The sequence below is a fragment of the Electrona antarctica genome (assembly GCF_951216825.1).
Source record: "Electrona antarctica genome assembly, chromosome: 14".
In the NCBI taxonomy this organism is placed as follows: domain Eukaryota; kingdom Metazoa; phylum Chordata; class Actinopteri; order Myctophiformes; family Myctophidae; genus Electrona; species Electrona antarctica.
In genome coordinates, this window is record NC_136795.1 from 10,328,254 (window position 1) to 10,345,659 (window position 17,406).

The following is a 17,406-nucleotide window of genomic DNA, read 5'->3' on the forward strand; positions in this document are numbered from 1 at the left end:
TCCCGGTAAATATTTTACTGCATACTACTGGAGCTTTTGCCGTTATGTAAGGCAATGCATTGTATGTATTGTATCATTTGTATGTCCTGATGAATCGAATACAATGGACCACACTGACAACAAGCCCCTCTGGGATTTCCTAGCACAGTTTTCTTGACAGTACTGCCCTACTGTTGGTTACTATGTTAACCCATTCTGACCTGAGATCAGATTCTAAAAATGTCTTCTACATCCTGACAGTTTTCTGAAAAAGCTATGTTTCTATGTCAGTCGTTCTTCGATTTTTCAAAAATAGCAGACCTACAAGCTCTATTTCAATAGCTAAAGCATAACATAATGTTAACACCAAACCTACAAGCTCGTAGCGCGCCACTCGGTGGCGCGCTATAAGCTTGTAGATCTGCTATTTTTCAATAGCTACAATTTACAATTTACAATTTAGGCATTTAGCAGACGCTCTTAATCCAGAGCGACTTACATTTAGCAAGAACAAAAGCATGGGAATACATCACATATATAAAAAGCATTTATCAAGAAACATGCGTAAGCTAAGAACGTAGCTAGAACATATCTATATAATGACACTGTACATATAAACTATACATATATACTATACTATGCTGTACATATATACTATGAAGTGCTACATACAATGCAATTGTTGTGCTGTCTACATAACATGCTATAAGTCTGTATCAAATGCTATCTAAGTCTAAAAAGTGCTGTCTAGGGGGTAGGGTAAGTGCTATGGGCCATGGTGGAGTCTGAAAAGGTGGGTTTTCAGACTACGGCGGAAGATTGGGAGTGATGCTGCAGTTCTGACTGCTAAAGCATAACATAATGCTAACACCAAAAGGGGTACCCGCCCAAAATGTGTTAATAAAGTATTCAATCAATCAATCAATAAAACTGACAGGCATCAGAATATCTAATCTGATGGCATCATGATCATGAGACACCATGGTGTGAGTTGCCATCAAGTACAGCACGTGAATGAACATGCTTGACTCACACACTCAAAGTATATAGAAACTAGAAAAAGTGCCCTTCTGGGCACAGGTCTCCACCAGGAGGATAGGAGTGTGTGTGATTTGTACAAAACGGGTACCAAGCGGGCTACTCCTGAAAAGTTTAGAAGCCAATCGTAGGCAATGAAGGTGGATTACATGACTATGGAGAGCATGTGTACTGATTTGCGTGAAATTTGGATAACATCTGAAGGAGTAATATTAGAAAATGTGTTTTACATATGTCGGCCTCCTGATGGCGCTATAAAGAGCAGATGTGAAAAATTCCAGGCAAAGGTTTTTCCTTGGCTTCTAGGGAGTTGGCATACAAAGTTATCCACAAATCCGTGCAGTTGGAGGTAAAAACACTTTTCGGCCAGTTATAGCGCCACCATGAGGCTGAGTTGAAAATTTTCACGTGGCATTTCTTCCTCGGCCTAGTGGGAATGTGCGTGCGCAATTTCACGGAAATCACACAATGTGTTCATGATTTGCAGCATTTTGAACAGTCCTGCGAACTTTGGAAGCCAATCTTAGCCAATCAGGATGGAGTCTGAGAAATCTGAAAGACCCGTTTGGTTGAATGGCTCTAGAGAGACTGTGTACCAATTTGCGTGATGTTTGGACAAAATCTGTAGGTGTACTGTCCAAAAACTTGTTTTGCACAAAGCGGCCTCCTGGTGGCGCTATAACAGGCCGTTCTGGAAATTTTGGGGCAGAGGTTCATCGTTGGCATCCAGGGAGTGTGTGTGCAAAATGTGGCATCGACCGGGTTAACAGTGCCGGAGATTAGCTGTTCACAGACGGACACACGGACGGACACACGGACGGACACACGGACGGACGGACGGACGGACACACGGACGGACGGACGGAGTGCAAAACATACTCTCTCCCCATGCCTTCGGCCTGGTGGAGACAATGACTCACTGTAGGAAGTAGATTTCAGGTCATTATTTGTGATATGGGAGCCTCATAAAAGGCGGGAAGCAGTGTGGTTCACCTCACATCCCTGCAGACTATACAAACGGCAAGATCTGAAAAGGTGAGAGAAAAACATTATCATGGCTATGGTGGCATTTTATTGACAATTACTACAAAACTTGTTTTATGTGCTGCTGAATGGTGAAACTTAATTCAAATGTAAACCCTCTTGTATTCATATAACATCTTCTGCTATAGAACCCTGTAAACAGGTTTTAAAAGTACCCATGCCATGATGTGTGTACTGTGTAGGCTACTTACTGCTGAAGCACTAAATATTATTCCTGTACCACTGTGGCTAAAGAACATGTAGATACATAGATATTTCATTCGGCTATAACTGTATTCAGAGAGTATCACTAACTGTGTCTCTTACACTCTCTATCTCACACACACACACACACACACACACACACACACACACACACACACACACACACACACACACACACACACACACACACACACACACACACACACACACACACACACACAGATCATTGAGGATGAAGTCAACTGTGAGTCTGGTTCTCTTGCTGGTCCTCCTCCAACCACAACATGGATGGAGCCATTCGCCACCATTAAATGTGTTTATATCTTATGGTATAGTTTAAATGTATAGTTTCATTATATAGATATTCCACTGTTACGTTCTTAGGCAGCTGCTTACGCATGTTTCATTAACTACTTTTTATGCATGTGATGTATTGCCATGCTTTTTGTTCTTGCTTAGTTAGTTGAGCTTATAGGACTAGATATTACAATCCCTTATTGTAATATCTAGTCCTATATTAGATATATTTAGCAGACGCTCTGGATTAAGAGCGTCTGCTAAATGCCTAAATTGTAAATGGTAGCCTACTATTTCTGTCTACTTGTTCTGTGTCTCAGAAGTGGGCTGTTGGCAGTTCATCAAGATTTAAAATGTATTTTGATGATGATGATGCAAGCAAGAACAATGGCTTAGATTTCAGTGTGTTATCCTTCAATATCACATGGTAGGCAGGTTTCTGAAATGTCCACTAGCCCACTTTGAGACAGAGCGAGTATGGAAATGGTGCCATCTTATAATGCACACATGGGAAACTGGCAGCCCTGTCCAATGAATTTGCATTTAAGTTCATACGTTAACATAAGTATAACTAATTGCATTAGAAATTAAATCAAAAATGTACTTTTCAGGATTCCAATTCAAAAATAGCAAAACAAAAATTCAGGATTTCAATTCAAATAGCAAAAATAGCAATGCAACGTGGCCCTCTGGAGTGAGTGTGGAACTATAGTAGTGGCCCTCTCCATCTTCAAATGAATGACCCTGAATGAATGGCCCTTATAGTGCCTTCTAGATTCTTATAGTGGCTTCTAGGGGGTGCTCGACATGAAAAGGCTAATGGTGGTGCTATGGTTTTATTTTAAATGTATTAACAATATATAACAAGTATATGCAGAATATAGATTATGCCATATTCAGGTTCATATATGTGGATATATAGGAAATATATGTCTCTATTATAGCTTATGCAATTTATATTTCCATGTGGGGGGGGGGGGGGGGTGCCAGCTAGGTTGTGAGGTAACGGGGGTGCGTCAGCTAGGTCGTGAGGTAACAGGGGGTGCATGGCCAAAAATGTTTTGGAACTGCTGATCTTAACACATTCAATCAACTGTTCAATATATAGGTGAAGGTTGGCGGCGACAGCACCTTGACAAGCAGAGTCATCAAAGGCAACAGCAACCCAGTCTGGAGGCAGTGGCTCCGGTTCACTTGTGTTCCTTCCAAACAAATGTGGGTGTATGTGTATGACAAGGGTGGGGGGCGTGGTTTCGGCGATGGCTCTGGGGAAAAAGGGAATGCGTTTGGCCAAGGGGGACAGGTGGTTCTAACCTGACTCCGCCAGATGGGGCAGCAGAGAGTTTCCCCCCCCTGCCCCCCCCTTTTTTCCCCTCACTGTATATATTTCTTTTCCCTTTTTACCTCCTTTATGATGAATTCCTGTTCTGTCTATAGAAGTGTCTATTTGTACGTCTCTAAATGTTTTGATGATTTGAACATGGTGGACCCTATTGGAAACAAGTGTAATGCTTAATTGGGTCGTCCACTCACAGTTAACAGCCTTTGTATTGAGTTTGTGCTTGAAATGTACTGTAATTCTGCAAACTGTTAATAAATTCTTCAATCAATCAATCAATCAAACACTGGGTTCCTTCCCCCCTCCTGCTCCCATCTGGGAACTCTCAGGCAGACTTGATGCCCGGCCACAAAACGGCCTGGCCAATCAGCAGCAGCTAAAAGCTAGAAGCTGCTGCTAGAAGCTGCTAGAAGCTGCTGCTGATTGGCCAGGCCGTTTTGTGGCCGGGCAGTGTACTCTCTGCTGCCCCATCTGGCGGAGTCAGGTTAAGGTGGTTCATCATCAGGATGAAACATGGTATGGTCAGGATTTATTACTACTATCGCTAGTGAAACATTATATTCTTTACACATAATGCTTCACCATGCCTGGTTTTCTGTATTATGTCTTTCTGTACTGCGTCCAATTCAGCTGTATTTTCAATGCTCTGGAATTAAGCCTTTCTACTGTGAAATATAATTAAATGTATATAATGTGTATACCATAAAATACCTATATTTATCAAGTGGTGCAGTCTATAGCAGAAGCAATTCCACTCTTTGATGTCACAGCCTTGAGTATGGGAGTGTGGATTTCAAACCTTATTAAAGTAATATTCAAGATAGACTTAATAACATGTTGTAATATATAATTGTCTGCCTGTGGTAAATGTAGCCTATAAATAAATTGCTATCTATTACTACTATATTGCTTATACAATATAATACAAATTAAACATCTAGCATTTTGTGCTGGTGTGTTTTTCAATCATGATACAACAACTTGTTCCTATATGTGTTGGTAGTTTCCAGTATTTCGTGTGAATTAATTATTTATCATTGTGAATTAATGGTCTGCAATTTGTAATGTTATCAATATGTTTGTTTTGGACTTCATTTGTTCAAAAGAAGCCATTTTGTTGGATTTTATATTATATGTGGAACTGTTAACTTATTTTTATATTAGTCTTGAAATCAAATAAATGCTGCTTTTAGGTGTACATCAGCAAAGATTGTGGTCAAATAAATGTATGATATTAATTTCTTGTAGCCTATAGAAATGGACGGATATATATTATATTTCTGGGTGTTCACTGTCTCATTAAAAAAGTAATTTGTTGTTGATTTGTAATGTGCATTAAAAAGAAATGCAAAAAGAAATGCATCATTGATTTAAGAGTAAATTGCTGCCAAAAACAATGTGTAGCCTATAGGTTGATTGGGACATGTTTGTATTGACACAAAATAACAAATATACTACTTTAACAATAATGAAAATAAATGTATCTCTGCAGATACAGGTGTCTGCTAACATTGTAATAATTGCGATCTCAAGTTTCACTTTTTATTTGAGGAAAAACAAAGCAATTGTAAGTTTATATTTTAATAAATGACTTATCTTTGTTGATTTGTAACAAGGTAATCTGAGTTCCCAGTAACAAAGTAGTAATGTAGTTTTTACTGTAATTGCAATGTTGAGGCTTGGCCACAAGGTGGCAATACAGGCCAATAGTCCTCCTCAAGTCTGAAATTTCACACACACACACACACACACACACACACACACACACACACACACACACACACACACACACACACACACACACACACACACACACAGTGCTCACCCATTGGCCTTGTCCTTTAGCCTCATCTGAATTCCCTGCTGGGACCAACAAAAATATCTCCTGTATCCTCAGCAGAATGCCCCTCTGAATGCCAGGGGTACTGCGAGGTTAGAGTATAGAGTTAGAGGAGAATCCACATGGCTGAGTGTTGGAAATGTCATGTGTGTTTGTGTTATGATATTATGTTTAGGCCTGATACCTTAAAAAGGTTAACTTACACTTCATCGTACAACATTGTATACGGCGAGGTATGTGTCTGAGGTGGGAAGGCGGCGTATTCTTTCACATGTTGATAAGAGAGGGAACATTCCTGGAACCATGGATGGTCACCACAGCACGTATAGGTCTACTGCTGTACACACACACAGACAACTCGCTGTCACGTGTGCATACCATACCGGTACTTTGACCCTTTGAGGCGCCACACATGTGTATACATGTATACTATGCCATCTCTTGTAATGCAACTCCATGTGTTGTTCCATTCCAACCAGTCTTAGTGTATATCTATTCTAGTTAAGACCTGTGCTGTGCCAGATATTAGATTGCATCATTTTGTTAAAACAACCTGACATTCATAGTTGAACTAGAAAGATGAAATTGCCCCCAGTGCATAGCACCGCCAACACTGTACAACTATCAAAATAGCAGATCTACAAGCTCACAACGTGTCGCGCTGCGACGCGTTGTGAGCTTGTAGATCTGCTATTTTGATCTGCAAGCTTGTAGATACGCAATTTCGCCCCTTTACCGAAAGGTTCATCTCTACGGGGATTACTGATGGCAGCCACCAAGTCTCACAGAAATCTGCACATCCATTTTTGATTTCGACCTTGACATTTTCAATTCAAGTAAATCACCTATTCAAGGCAGCTTAGCCTACTGATCATTCCCACCAAGTTCGCCCATCTATCCTTGAGTCATTTTGTCAAGTATGGACAAAACAATGATACAGGCAAGGGTAAGTACACAGACAAGTAAATGTATACTAGTAAAGAATTAAATAACAATGAGTAGCCTACAAAGAGGACTTGACCTCAGACCTGATCCTCTGCACACGGGCTAGAGTTGATAAGGGAGAGAGGCCATCAGTAAGTAGAAATACATGGTGTGCAATGTGCATTATATCACCAATAGAAATTACATTTATCCATGACCTATCTATGGGCTGGGCTGGCTGTCTGCACTTGGACTGACCGGACATACAAATAACATGTGCAATCGATCACCAGTAGAGTCGGCATATAGCATGTAGTTAAATCTAAGTTTAATCTTTCAGCAGTGTGCATATAGTAGGAACATATTTACAGAAATGCAACAGTAATGTGCAATAACAAGAGTACAACAGTATAGTTGATTCACATTGAATGGCGTGAGCGTTATTCTCTACTGGTTATGAGTTTCAGACAGTACATGTCTGACACAAGGATCAAGATTTCTCATTGGATGAGTAGGGAGACCACCTACAACCACTTCAAATGTATTAGACTAGTTATGGCAAGTAAATAAAATGTTGGGGCATGTGGAGTTTGCTTTCGAGTTGCCCAGACTGCAAGTGCACATTTGAGTGAGGAGTCTGCTATTAATTAACAACACAAGATAAAATAAGTAATATTTTGTTTTATTATTATAAATATTATTCTCTGGTATCGGTATTCGGCATCGGCTAAAATTGTGGTGTCGGGATCGGATCGGGAACGAAAAAAAGTGTATCGGGACATCCTTAATTAATATCCACAATATTTTCCCCATTGACATAAAAAGTACCTTTTAGCAGACGATTTAACGAAAAGTGGAGTTTCCCAGTGTATAAGATCACAAAACCTGACATAGCATCTAGTAATTGTTAAAGGCGATAAAGTATAATGCAATGCACATACAGTATGTACATTACTGCACTACAGTAATGTACTTCCCATTACACACATTTGTCAATAGGCCATGTCTCTTAACAACTCCAGTTTGTTTGAGGTTGCAAACATCAGAGAAGCCTCAACATCAACATCTGAACCAAACTGAAAAAAGTGGAGTCAAATCAATGTTTCCTTTTTATATCAAGTTTTTTTTATACTTTATTTCCATTTATATATGTATTCATCTCAAAGTTGACAATTTACATTAAAACCCACCGGCTCTGCGGAATTGTCTACAAGTCGATGCTATTATTTCTGCCACACAAGGGGTGAAGGAGGTAGGTATAGAAGACACCACTTATGACATAAAACAGGGGAGGACTGAGGAGAGAGAGAGAGAGGGGGGGGAGAGGGGAGGGGTGTGGGGGAAGACAATTTGTGGTTTCTGCCGCCGGATCCCGAACTCTGCCCGAATTGGCACAATCTTCATTATGCCATCATCATCATCATCATCATCGTCGTTCAGTCCAGAGATGTTGTGCAGAAGGGAATGCTGGGAACTTTGAGGACTCAGTGCAGTGGACCTGGGGGGGATAAACATAATAAGGACTTTACAGGGTGGACTGTATTGGAATTTGGAATTGTGATGAGAAAGTGTGAAGTACGCAATGAATGAAAGACAAAAATAAAGATGGAAAGTAAGAACATTACCATGTACTACTATGCTAACAATTAGGGTTTAGGCCCTGTATGTTTCCCTGGCAGAACGACATCATGGAACCCTGTTAAAAACAAGCTTAGCCATTTCTTTGTTACTAGGCAAGCAAGTCCACACAGAGAAGCTTGTTGTGCAAGTGTGGTAAGCTTGCATTCTTCACACCCCACAAATTCTTACAGGCACCGTGCGCTGCTGCAGGCGTCCATTAAAAGAAAGGAAAGTCGAAGTCTACCATGCACTGTGCCAATGAATCCAAGGCCCTGGACTCATTGTTGCCAATATATGCAAATTGTGTCTGACTATGTCTGATAAACAAGGCAGACCAGATGAAAAGTTCAATATAAAAACATTTTAGCCATTTAGCTGATCTTATTAGCTGATCTTATCGAGAGCGACCGCACGAAAGGCCATAGCCGCAGTAAGTGCCATGAATGTTTATTAAACATCAGGGAAGCGGATGACAATGTTAATCCCATGATGGGAGACATTCAGTTTCATGGTGAGGGCTCAGGGGTAACTGTAAGGGTCTTGTTCAGGGACACCACGACACAAAGATGGGTCAAAGTGTGCCATGACATGCCAAAAATAGGGACGCACACGCCAGGCTGAAAAGTGGTTAACGTACGTCTTTGGATCTCTTTTGAGGGACGTTTGTCTTTAACACCCCGATCGCCCAGGACGAAGTTCACCGCCCTTTCAATTAGTAACACCCAGCACCCAGGACGAAGTTTTATCCAAAAGACGAAGATTATTGATATCAAAACCGATCGCATCGCTCCACAGCCTGGAAGCACCTGTTACGCAACATTCGATGTTGCGTAACAGTGGGACGTCATCGAAAATGTTCCCCCCCTGTTTAGCCGACGAGAACGAAAATCTAAAAGCGTTAATAACTCGCAATCTAGATCATCCCGTCCAATTCTAAGAAAAGATCATGTCTTAGACGGCCCCACCGCAGTCCAGTCGCTAGTCTATATCTAGCGATAGATTTAATCATACCTCCTGTTGATCGGCTCTAGAGTGTTTTGGCTACATTTAGCTGCTACATCCACATCCGGGATAACATCCGGTCCGTCTGTAAAAGTGCTCCACTGCTATAAATCGCTGGGCGCTATGATTTAATGAATTAAATAACCCCGGGCCCAAGCAAAATGTCCTACTTGTGGGACAATACAGTTCACCTGGACTGTAGAGCGTAGAGCGTTGTGACATCCTTACTTACATTAGTGGTTGGGGCGGGGCTCTTCACGACGTGGCTTCAGCAGCAGCCTTCACACAGGCAGCGAAGGCCTCCAGCAGGTCCTTACAGCCCTCTGCTCCATTCTCCGTTACACTGCAGGAGGGACAACACAATGGGTGGGTTAGACACGGCCTGAATGTGGCAGACATACGTAAACATGAATGGACCCAAACAGAGTGTACAAAATGGACCTGGTCCGGGCCCATTTTAGTAAGCTCTCAGTTATAGGTCCAACTACTTTTGAATATTTTACAGTTTAAAGGGCCATTTACACCAAGCACTATACATAAAAAATAGTGACTTGAGATTCAGTACATTTATTTTTAGAGTTCAATTGCAGGAAAATAGAATAATTATAATAAATACCCTATTTATATAGCACCTCTCATACAACAAATGCTGCCGACTGTGCTCAAAGTGCATCAACTAAAAAGGACAATTGGTTGGACAAACTGTTCAATCAATAGAGATGTACAAAAATTTATACAAATAAAATAAAAATAGAAAATAAAACAGAATGTAAATAAATAAATAATATTAAATTATAAGGGAGTCTGCTCCCTTTTAAAGTCTTACATTTTGTTTCGGTATCAGCAAAAAAAAAAGATCTTTAACACAGTTTAAAACTTTGACCCATTTGACTTCTGCAACTTATTTCACTTAAAAGTAAAATTTCCCCCATTAACCAGGGCGTCTTTTCAGTGAGTTATTTTGTCACAGACTGGTCTCTGGACGGAATGAGGGATGATGAGATAGTGAAAATGAAAGAGAAAGAACAGAGAGAGAGAGAGATTGGCAAAAAGAGGGATGTGTGAGAGATTATTTCAGGCATCCACTACCAAACACAGCGGCAGACGCTGCCATGGTGCATTAGGGTGATGGGGCAGAAGGGGGGAGGGGGAGAGAGAGAGAGAGAGAGAGAGAGAGAGAGAGAGAGAGAGACAGAGAGAGAGAGAGAGATGACAGAGAAGGGAGAACAGTGACAGGGAGAGGAAGGGAAATTCATAAAGAGACCAGAAAGTTAGAGATAGATAAAAAGAGATACAGAAAGCGATACGGGACTGAGGCTGAGCCCCTCTGCCTGGTAGGCAGCAGACATGCGACAGAGCGCCAATGTGTGATGATGCAATTGCAAAGACATGAGAGGAAACGTACAGTAGCTAGAGGGGTGAGACCGCAGGGGAGGGGCCTGCAGTTGACAGACAACTGCAGAGCCAGTTCTTCCTCACTCTATTCCATCACATCCATCCCTTGTTCCATCCCATATTAGACCCGAGTGTCTCCACTGGAACCAGTCTCTTCCGACTGTATTCAGCCATATACGCAACTACGGTACCACTGTACTAACTAAATAAGAATAAACATGTCAGTTTGTGTGGCACTCCAGTATGAGCAGTATTAGTGACTTGCTCATCCCTTGGACCTTCAGTATGCAGGGAATAGAACCAATGACACCGTCAGTCTAATCGTCACAGAAAATGTTAAATTAAGCTCTGCACGACGCAGGATGACTGGCCTGCCTTTGCCTCAAGGCTGCAGCTACATTTTGCATCTATGATGTAATACACAGCTGCTTGCCTGCTTCAGCCATGCAGATTAAGGGGCCGTGTTCACAGAAAAGCATTTTTCACAGCGAAGCTCTTTGGATATCAATATCCAAAATATGAATGCTTAAGAGCACTTCTAAAGCGGACAGAATTATTTTGTCGCAAGGATTGATCGTCACATCAACTGCCTTAAAAGTACAAATAGCTTAAACAAAATATAAATGCCATAAATTGAGGTGTGAATCTTGATGATTAAGATAGGAGGAGCAGTTGGAGTGTGTGGGTCCACCGTTGGAATCCCCCTCTCCTCAGTTTGTTGATCTTTTTAGTTCAGCATCTTCCTCGATTTTCATTGGTTGGACGAGAAAAAGTGACATTGACGAGTGGTGCCATTCTCTCCGATCGCTCCGTCAAAAACATGCTAGCCGCAGAGAGCGTAGTGCTGGGAAGAGTAAGCGAGTCTACCATGTCTTTCTGTGGACACAGCCCCTAACAGGCTTTACTCCGCCCATTCTATTGATGGAGTTAGCACGATGGAGCACCATTCATGTGAGTCAATGTTAGCATGGGTCACAGCCAGGGAGTGTGCGCGGCATAGGAATTGTGTATTGATGTGTGCGAGTAATTGATTTTTTGTTAGTCAATGAGTGCATGCACTATGAGTGAAGAGTGTGTATATCCATGCACAATGCAAATGTTATAACAGCAGTGCAAGTGCACACATTCAATACTTATTCTTCTGATGCTGCAGTGTTGGATAATCCTGCACCAGCCTACTCCTTATTCCCCCATTCATCTCAATTGAACAACCCACGGATTGACTAAATTAAGCCTAAAAAAAAAGAGAAACGAAAGTACCATCTGAATCAGTAAGTTAAAATATATATACCAACTATACACTGACTTGTGAGTCTCTAGGCGGACTATATAATTATAATCTCCTCTCCTTCTGTCCTGTCATAATCTCAGGAAGGAAGGAGAGATGAGGGGATTGTTTCCTCTGCCCTACATGACCAATGTGCCGTCAACTGAACCAATTAGTCTGATTAAGCAAGTCTAGAACAAAGCCAACCCTGTCCTGAATCACATAGGCAGAACAAACACAATGCAAAGCAATGAATGGAGACACGTTTAAGTTTCAGTGTACTTGAATGGGTGCAGAGCAAAGTTACGAGTAATAATCATCAAGGGCAAATGTCCTTATATAATCCAATCATTCTATTGAGAGGACAAACACTTCAATGTGTCCTTTCTGTTGAGAACTCACTCTCAAAAAGGTGCAGGAAAATCAGCACTAACCCAGGGTGCATTGGGAAGTGTCAAATTGTCACGCTCTCCTACAGAACGATTTAGGTTAAGAATCTATCCAAGTTGCCATTAAAGGACAACCAATCATCATACAATTTGTCCTTACTAATATAATGCTCAGGATAAAAATGGTACCCATGTTTTACTACTCAGTCTGTGTCTCATAGGAGGGCTGTGACACTTCAGAAACCCGCCTACCAATGACATCATCGCTAGGCGGCAGTTATTATTATTATTTTTTCAAACAAGATTTTGATTATTTTGTTATTACCGTGTGAACAATGACTTCCAATATAGCATTTTAACTTTGCAGCAATAGAAAGCCTGCAGTTTATATTAGCTTTGATTCCCCATCGATGAGGTCACTGGTAGGTGGGTTTCTGTACTGAAAAATGATACCATTTTATCATGAGTATTAGTGAGGACCGAAGAAGGTGCACCGAAGAAGGTTTTAGGACAAAACAATCAAGGGAAGAGAAAAGAGATGAGAGAGAAAGAATGTCTTTTCTTCTCCTGGCAGGTTAGGACGAGTAGAGGTAGACTCTGGGGGAATATGAGGACGGGAGATGACATCATTCTTTGGAGTAGGATGCACGATTAATCGCTCATATCAGATGATATTTGCCCTAAACGTTCAGTATCGGTAAAGATTTCTGCAACATAATCCTGATTAGGCCTATTCTATCGTAGAATATGTATGTGTCAATGTGAAGTTGATGATGATTGAAGGCTGCAGATTCAATGTTTTATGCAAAAGGGTCTACCTGTAAAACAAATAAAAGCAAAAGAAGTTGGAAACAAAAAGAAAGTCCACATAGTCTACTTCCTCCCGGGTGCTTCTGTGTTTATTCCTACTAACAACAACACAACATTACATGTTTATGGCAGTATAGTGCTGACAGACAGCAGAATGTGTCTGTATTGTAATATTGTTATCAATTTGACCCTCCAAATAATCTGTGATCTGCCAACAGAGAGCAGATTAACAGGGTTTGGTTTACATTTACTGTAGTCAAGAGTGCATTGGGATTAGAGCAAATTAAACATTAGGAAGAATGAGGGGCCGGAGGTTACTGATGCAGGACAGATCCAATGACATCACCACAACCACAATGGTCACACGACCTCCTGAGGCAGCGTAAGAGGGGGGAGGTTGACGACGGTCATGTTACACCGAGCATCACCACACCGTAGCGAGGCCATACGATACAATATGCATTCAGTATTTTAGCTGTGACGTGAGCGCCCCCTCCCCCCTCCCCTTCCGGGTCCTACTTTTGTTTCGCTTTTGTGTCCCCATAGAGTTATACTGTGACGCTCCGTCGGACTAAATCTGAGACGAAAACAACCACGAAAGTCTCCATTTTACCGCTTTCCTCGCAACAACAAAGCTGCGCTGCTCTCCCAAATCCGGCTGCGACAGTCCGTCTGCCCCACACGGAATACTATCGCCATTTTATTTCATTGTGTCAACTAAATCCTAATTAATGCAAACTAGATTCAACATACTCAAGCCTGCAAACATTCTAAATATGCCCCCGAAATATTTTACTGAGCAAATGGACTGTTACCACCTTCAATAATAATGATAATAATAGTCTTTATTGTCTCCACATCATATATTTTCTTTGTCATGGACACTTGTACAAAACATTAATAATTCTACTCGAGTTGGAAGCATTAAGACCCATTTTAACCCTCAATGGCTTCCTTTCTGAAAAATAACGTCATTGTAAAAAGATTCACGCGTTTAGATATTCTATTTACAATGAGATGCGGACGGGAGCTGGTGCCACTTGGACCCGGACGTAACGTAGCACTACAAAATGACGTCGGACTTAAATACTGAATTACATTCACCCATTGACACACAAGGTGGGGGATCAGGAAACCACGCAAGGAACCAACCTGCTCACCGGGAGGGGACCGCATCTACAGTATGTTCCCCATCCCGCAAAAAAGGTTCTTTGTTCCCCACTTACAAAACTAACCCTACCCCACCCCTTAACCCTATACCTAAGGTAAGTGGGGAACATAGGGATGACCCCCATCGGGGGCAGTCATGGGCTCAGTGTCTTGCTCAAGTACACTTCCACACGCAGCCAGGGGGAGCCGGGGACAGAGCCTGGAACCTTCCGATTCCAAGACGCCTGCTCTACCTCCTGCGCCACTTTCAATTGACAGTAGGCAACGGCCTCCACTCCACCCAGCAAACCCTGTTGCCACACAATGCTGTATGCTAGGCTTGCGTTAACATAATGTGCAGATCTGGACACCAGTGTGGTTGGCAGCTAGGAGATGTGTTCACTCTGAGTCAGGACACAATCAGGAAATGGACGTTTAATTATTCAGTGTGAGTAGGGGCCTGTGCTCTGCAACTTACATAATACATAATAGATGACTCAGTCAGGTGCTGCAGCACTGGCGAAATACACTGGTCAAGAGCACAGCTTAACCACATTCACACTGGCGTCTCTAAAAAGCATCCATCTACACAGAGTCATGACACTTTGTAGGCATAAAGTCATCGGTTATTTTTCACTTCATTGTGCGACCGCGTCACATTACATCATAAGTGAAAATGTATTTTGTTGCGAGCAACATGGTCATGGTCATGGTACAGTACAGTACAGTACAGTACAGTACAGTACAGTACAGTACAGTACAGTACAGTACAGTACAGTACAGTACAGTACAGTACAGTACAGTGTGGAAAGCCTGGTTTGTGGCAGCGGTGGCCGAACGGATTGCAGAGCGGTCTTGATACCGGAAGGTCGCCAGTTCGAATCAGCGGTCCGACACGTTAAAATTACCACCGCTGAAGTGCCCTTGAACAAGGCATTGAACCACTACGATGAAATGTTCTATGATCAGGGCCTGGCTGGAAACAAGTTCTTGAGCTTAGCCCAGATACCCTGGGTAAATATAGTAATCATTTCATTTCATTTCATTTCCATTCCGTTTTAACCAGTACCAGCCCTCCTACTCCAAAACCGTGTCCGACCCTGGATCCAAGTTTACCAAAACAGAATACGAATATTTCTGGAATTCTATGCTGGAATTAGATTCATATTAATATCACTATCACTGTTCACTGATCCCAGACGATAATAGTTAGTAGGGGTCCCGAGGTGGTCACCCTGAGCAAACACAGAAGGGGCCCGGGCCTGCTAATGCATAATAGTGGAGGGGTAAGCAACTAAGCTAAGCATCATAGCAATGAGAAACAAAGCCTTTTTACACCAGTACTTTGATCGGCTGCTCACCCAGTAGGACATAAAAAACAAGCACATGTCCACAAATCTGCCACTCCAATTGAAATGCATTTCTGATGTTTTAAGAACTTTCAGAATTATAGCCTAAGAATTTCAATCATTGGGGGATCTTTTGAATTTTGTTCTCAGGAGCTGCTTAAATCAGATGAACGTTAGAACTGTAGGACCCTACAGTACTAACATTCATCTGATTAAAGCCATGTCAACACTAGGAAGTTCTATACTAGAAAGCACAGCTGAGCTGAGTGAAGGGGCAGCTCACGTTGCCTTCTAGTGCACAGTCACCAGATTCTAAATGAACACCAGAAGGATTCCATGAAGGCCACAGCAAGCACATGCATGTCTACACACACACACAGAGACACACACAAACAGTGACACACACACACAGAGACACACACACACACACACACACACACACACACACACACACACACACACACAGTCCCCCCGTGTGTGCACGCTCTCTTACGCTTATGAAAGACATGTCTCAAAGTACACAGGATCATGACCCTTTAACAAGTTAACCATGGATTAGAGTTCTGCTTCTACAACACAAAGCCAATCTTTAACAACTGCTATTAGCTCACCTAGTCACAGTGGTGAGTGGATGTGTAACCTACAACTCTAATCTATACTATATATATATATATGTGTTGAACGGAATTGTCCCGTTAAACTCTTAAACTGCCCTCACCTCGCAAGACAAAGCCCTCTATAAACAGACAGTAGGGGATATACAGTACATGGTTACAAATGCCAATGACTCCTACTTCAAATTGTAAAAAACCCTCAGCTACCTAGAAAATATGGCAATTTGAGCAAAGTCAGAATACTGGAAACTTTGAGGCAATTAATGCAAGTAGGAATGGTAACAGTACAATGAACTAGAAATGTGAGACTTCCATTCCATTACTGTATTGAGAAGCAGTGTTAAATCTTTGCAGCCGATCATAGTGTGCACCTGATTTGCATACCACGGTCATCATTCTGACATCATCATCATCAACTGCACAATGCTGAACACCTGTGAACGGTGCATGTCTGCCCGCTCTGCCGTTTCATAGCCCGACTTCAAGGTGAAAGGTTTGTGTACACTGTACACATGCAAGGTATAATTAACAAGGTGCTAAACTTTAATACAACTGCTTAAAATCATCAAGTAAATCCAGCCATGTACATTCAGCCATGTATCGTGTACCACTTTTGACCTGGCGTCACGATTTTGGGCCATGACATAGGTGAAACTCTTTTGAACATTTTCCAATAAAAGTCTAAAATAGCAGCTCTACTAGGTAAGCTCAAAATATGTCGAGACAGGTTGCAAGCTTGCTGATCTATTCGATTTGTTATCTGAAATACAACGTATAAAATAGGGGTTAATTGGTTAAACTGACTTCAAGGTGACCTTGGGCAAGGTCAGACCTTCACTTTACAACTTTAGTACAAATGCAATGACAAACTTGAACCTTTACAAGTATAAAAGTAACGTAAAGGGGGGAAAACATCAAATCAATTAATCCAACTGTGGGAAATGTGTTGGCCGAAAGATTCAGCATCACCACAACCTCTGGCCTACAGCAAATTCAACATGGCCGCCTCCATACAGCTCCTTGACTGTAGGTCCTCTACTGAGTGTGTGAACGTGAAGCTATCGCCGATCTGGCCGACTACAGTATGTGAAGAGAAACAGGTGTCAAGTTTAGCAGGAACTTGATCTATGGAACGAGAACATGTCA